We start from the raw sequence: 6,000 nt of genomic DNA, 5'->3' as shown, positions 1-6,000 counted from the left end.
TTAATTTCTTAATCGAAATATCGCGCGTCACACTAGTTTACAAAATATAAGTAGTTATAAATCAAGATTCTCGTGTTAACAAATGCAAAGTAGATAATGAATATATTATACAATGGATAAGGATAATCTTTATTTGTATTTTTAATTTGAAATCAGCTAGTTTCATTGTGTGCACTTATACTTGACAATAAGAATACGATTGTCCGTCAGCCGATTGATTTGTAAGTCGACAGAAATTCGCCGATGGCCGGAGGTCGCGTTTTTTTAACACAAAATGTCGCATCGTGTACCAGGTTACTATGTCGCGCGTCGTGTTCCGTTTACAAATGTAACGCGACCGGCTTTTCGCCAATGCGCCTTCGTTGCAGCTTCTGTTTTCCTGTGTAATTGCAAACTATCGCTTGTTTACAGTAAATTGTTGCAACTTCTTGTACGTTGTAACGGCAATTAAAAAAACATTTTGACAATCGCGCACGAATGCAATTCGCGCGCGTGTCGCCTGTAATTTTGCAAGATAGCTTCTTCTCTCAGTTGACAATTATTTCGCCGTTCTATCTATCCTGCAACTTGCAAATTTAAGAAAAATATTATAATATTACTATTTTACAGATACAGATAACAGATGTTGCGGGTATTTTAGTAAAACTAATTTTAAATTATTTTTTAATGTTTGTACAAAAGCAATTTCTACGTGATCCAATAGGTTTTACATACATTTGATCTCTTTTAACGTTTAAAAACATATATATTATTATTTACAAATATTATTAATTTATTATATCTGTGTATTATTATGTAGGTAGATTATTACGGATATAAGTGAATAAAATAAAATAAATAAGTTATCAAAATTTTTGAGAATTCGCTTGTTGACTTTTACATCACAGCTTTTATTCATCTTTAGTACACAAAAAAGGATATACTTTTATGAACAATATTGTATTGTTGCAATTACATGCGACAATTACATACACTGATATACAGACGTGCTGGCGAGAGTCAAAGAAACCAATATTATCTTTCTACACTCCTAATACTCGAGTGTCTCGTCTGTTCTAACCCATTTCTTTCTATGAATGACTTCGTCTCGGTTTGGCGAGGCATTCCACGTGGGTTCCACAACGAATTCCACTTGCGCATCCTCGGTGCTGCTAAATCGCAGCCTAAGCCGGTACCAATTCTCTCAACTCGGCGGATTAAGTCGGCATAGACTCCTGCAATGTTGATACTCCTCTAATATCGCGGTAACGAGCGCAGGCCACCTCCTCGTTGTCGCGTTGTGTTAATCTCCTTGATAAAACTGAGTTTGCGATATACTGCAGCATGCGTTATTTATGATTCTGCCAGCTGGGTGTTGTCCGTTACATTTACGACCCTCGCATAACTTTATTGCGCATTTTCCAAACAGTTACGAAACACGTTAAATTAATAATATAACAGCTATTCTATCAAAATTTCCCTCTCATATGCTAAGCCGGAATATAAACATTTCGATACTGGAGATAAAAAAAAATGCGGTTCTTAATAATAAATAATATTTTTTTACAACATGTAAAATATAATATTATAAAAAGTTAATATTAGTTTTAGTGATTTAATATATTATATATAAATATTAATTTAATAGGAATGTATAATCATACAGGTGTACAGATATACATACCTATGTATAAACACGTACCTACAGATTACATCCTATACATGTGTGTTTACTGACAAATGAAACATAGTTATTATAAAACCACAATAAAATCAGATTGTATGAGCTTAGTATATGTATATTTTACATTTATACAGATAATATTAATTCCTATAAAAATTCAGTGAGCGTATTTTTTTTAATTTAAAATAAAATTATTTGTGCTTTAACATAACTACAAAATTATCAACTATTTCATCGAAACATATACATATTTTTCATTTTTATTTAATATACAATAAGCTCTAAATAACGAATGATATTTTTATATTATATTACAATAAAAATTTATACATATATTGCCATTTTTGTGTCCTTTCAAATTTTTTTGATGACGTAAGACAAGTACCTCGTTTACTACGATCACAGTTTTGCTTATACGCAAGCTTTAAATATAGGACTACTTGAATTTATTTGCAGCAAGTTTATTCATTGTCGAATTATAAACACATTATTATTTATACATTTACATTCTGTTAATATAATTAATAAAAAAGGAAAATTAATATGCTATAAGAATATAAACGTTTAAAGTAATAATAAAACAATTATTTTACGATATATATATATATATATATATATCGGGTTTATAATTTTGGAAGTAATAATAGTTTTATTGTACGAATTTTTTATTAACATTATTTTGCATAAAAATCCATATATAGAAATAAATTATTACTTGTAAAGATATCACATATACTTTATATTTTTTATACTTAAATTAAAACAAATTCACACTTTTGAAGAAAAAAAGATGACTAAAGAAAATTAGATTAGATAAAGGCAGAAATTTATGGTTAAAACGTTCTTAGACGTCTAAATTAATAGCGACAAAATAACAAATTATAATCTCTTGATAACTCGTTACGTTTAATTCAATTATTACAATCGATTACAATTAGAAATGTAACGTGCGATGTAACGGCGATTTTACCGTACAGTTCCAGCTGGAAGCACTTCCGTGATGGTTGCAGGGGTACCACAAACATCTGTCGAACCGGCCCCGAGATCTTCGGAGGCAACGAAACAATTCCCTCGATGTCGATGACTGCGCCATAGCGTTTCGGTTACCAACTGACTGCGTCAAATGTGCTACCCCCCTACGGGGGCGATGCCTGAAAATCACTCCCTGTACCCTCGTGTTACCCTGCTACTGAACCGCCCTTGTTTTCCAATAAATACAAAGCATTTCCGCAAAGCATTCGTCGGTCACGGCGGAAAAGAAATTCAAACGCATCCGCGAGACTCTCTTACGCGCTCCTCCACTTACGTGTCGTTGTGTTCGACGTCCTCTCGCACGTCTCGTGTAAAGGGCGCATCGGAAACCAATGCCTAAAACCTACCATCGCCTGATAGCGGCCTATTCCGTTTCCGGTCGAGTTCCCGTCGGGTCGCACCACGGCGGCGTGACTTGGCCTGCGTTCAATTTATCGATCTCGGGGTCTGTCACTGTCGCCGCGGCGCGAGCGGTGACTGCTCCACGATCACGGAATGGAAAATGTCACCTCTAACTCAGTATGCCATCCCGCTCCACACGCCAATCGGGAATTCCTATTCCGATTCGATATTCCCGTTCACTCTTTATTCACTCTCGAGACGTTGATTCGTCCCTAATCGAGACACCATCGTATTGTTTTTATCCGCCGACGATGACCTACGGCGTCACGGTAACTTCCCACTTTAATTGATACAAAGGAACATTCAGTCGAGCATTCATTTTGTCTGTTCGTGACAATCTCGGCGATTTCCTCTTTTTTTACAATTACGTGTCACAAGCATTTTATACAATGTGCCGTAATTTACACTTATATAACAAACTTTATGTAACATACTGTGCACTGCATTTACAGATAATGCACACAATGTGTTATTTTATCCTAATGTTTAACAGTCCGTAAACTGCTGAGATAAAATGATACATCATGCATGCGGAACTAAATGGACCCCTTATTATCCTACCTGTTTTCTTATCTTTCATAATAATGCACATGTTAACAATGAAAAAATAGTAGGAGAAAGTACCTATATATATGTATATATATCTCAAGTATTTTAGATATAATTTTCTTATAATTTTGCATATATTTGCTTTAAAATCTTTTAATTCTCTTTGATTGCATTACCTATCACTTTAATTCATCTTTCGTCATTTAAATTTGCATGCAGATATGTATCAGATGTTTTCGAAAAATAAAATCACAGTGTATTTATAAAATATCGTAAAATTAAGTACGTACAAAATAAATGTAGATATAAGAAATGTCAAATCTAAATAAATTGAGAAATGCATATATTAGCAGTTTCTATTTCTTATTTATTCATACACGAACTATTGATCGAAGAGAAATTAATTTGTTTAGCGACAAAGGGATAATCCAAGTCAAGTAATTTTCATTTAACCACGTTTGACGTCGCCTGCGGAGGCCGAGCTCGAGGCCTTCGTTACAGATGACACGTGCTATCGACACGTGTCGTTATGTAATCTATCAAGGCCGCACGCGCTGACGGAAGCGGCCAATCGGCTTCCTCTAGTTCCGCGCGCATCCATTGCATCGGATCAGCGCCATTGCTGTCGCGGTGACAGCCTTCGGTTGCATGCGCACCCCGGGTATTAAACCCCTTCACCCCGAGTGCGCATTCGCGGTATTCCAATATAGGGATGCACCTCCGTCGCGGGATGTTACCCTGGCAGGGTGGCGGGCACCGGCGACGCTTCGTCCGTCGGAAGGAGCCGCTAAAAACCTGGGACCTGCGACGCATCTTTTTCGCGGCACGACTTTTGGCCGGCGAACGCCTGGAGACGAGGTCTGCGGCCTTGGCGGCAGCTCGTAGCGAGCCACTTAAGCAGGCGACCATCTCACTACGGCCAGGGCCGTATAGCGCGCGAGGTGGTCGGTGGCGGGAAACCATTCGAATTCTGTAGGGTGGAAAGAGAGTAACGACTCGTCGGTCGGTGGATCAAGCGGTAGCGGAGGAGGAGGACGAGGACGAGGACGGCCGGACGCGGGGATACGGCCGGGAGCGATTTATGATGTCTTTTTACCGCCCATCTCCGTCGTCCTTTTTCCGCCATTCTTTTCCCGTCCGTCCTTCCATCCCCCGCCATCGGCCGGCGTGCACGCACGCACACCAATTCCCCCGGGTTATCGATCTCCGCCGATGACGCTTGACGGCGCCAGCGCGTTACCCGTTTCTAGTTGCTCTGCTCGCCGCGTTCATGTATGTGTGTGTGTATGTGTATATACGTATACATCCGTGTGAATCACACGTGCGATGGATGCAGCTGCGTGGGGAGCACGATGGGGGTGGCGTGAACGGATACGCGACGCGTATGCGCATCACAATGTATTTTATCCCTCTTCCCCCTTTCCCTTCCTTCTATATTTCCCTCGTTTATAGCAACGAAAGCTACAACACGATGTACAATACATGTAGCATCGATTATATTATATCATTATGACACCAGACGTTCTGCTGTACCTATCTCTTTTCTAATTAAAACACCCTAGTAAACCGAGACTGCGTTCCGATATTTATCGTCAGTACTGAAAAACTAAACTATATACGTTACGTATACTATATGTATAAATTTTCAGTGTTGGCAACAAATATCAGAACTCAGCCCGACTACAATGCACTTTTACATCTTACAAGATTAAAAAAGAAGATAAGAAAAATTTAATCGATCGTACTTGCGAAATATTTGCTTCAAGATTTGCTTAAGTTTAATAATCTATTTTTATTTATTTATTAGTTACATGTATTCATTTCTATTTCTGAAAAGAAAGAATTTTTTCTCACTCACACATTTGGAAAGATATATTCCTGAAATCCTTGAAATGACAATTTTAACCATACGTTAAAGTTCATTATTCTTGGCATTAAAATAATCCAACAAATTCATCGTCGTCAGTGCTAGCATCTAACGAAAATTTCTTTTCGTGTTTTTTCATACGTAAAGTCTTATTAAAAATATTTTAAACCTTATAACAACAAAATCAAATCACGACTCCTTATAATTCGAAAATAAATTGGAGAAAATAAAGGGCAATAGGAGTCGGTAATGATAGTAGCGCTCTAATATAGAGCTATCTTTTATTATGAATTTTATTATTATCTAATATAGAGCGCTACTATCATAATAAAAGATAATTATTCGAATAAATAATTTTTGTCACTTAGTGGTGGTGTTTTTAATTGTGCGACGTCTTCTGCATCTCCTATTGCCCCTTATTCTCTCTAATTTATTTTTAAAAATATTTTGTTTATTCTTGTCCATGTTTAAAGAAACTCGACATTTT

Source organism: Cyphomyrmex costatus, unplaced genomic scaffold, assembly GCF_001594065.2.
Source record: "Cyphomyrmex costatus isolate MS0001 unplaced genomic scaffold, Ccosl1.0 scaffold72, whole genome shotgun sequence".
Taxonomy (NCBI): domain Eukaryota; kingdom Metazoa; phylum Arthropoda; class Insecta; order Hymenoptera; family Formicidae; genus Cyphomyrmex; species Cyphomyrmex costatus.
This window is presented reverse-complemented; position numbering follows the sequence as displayed.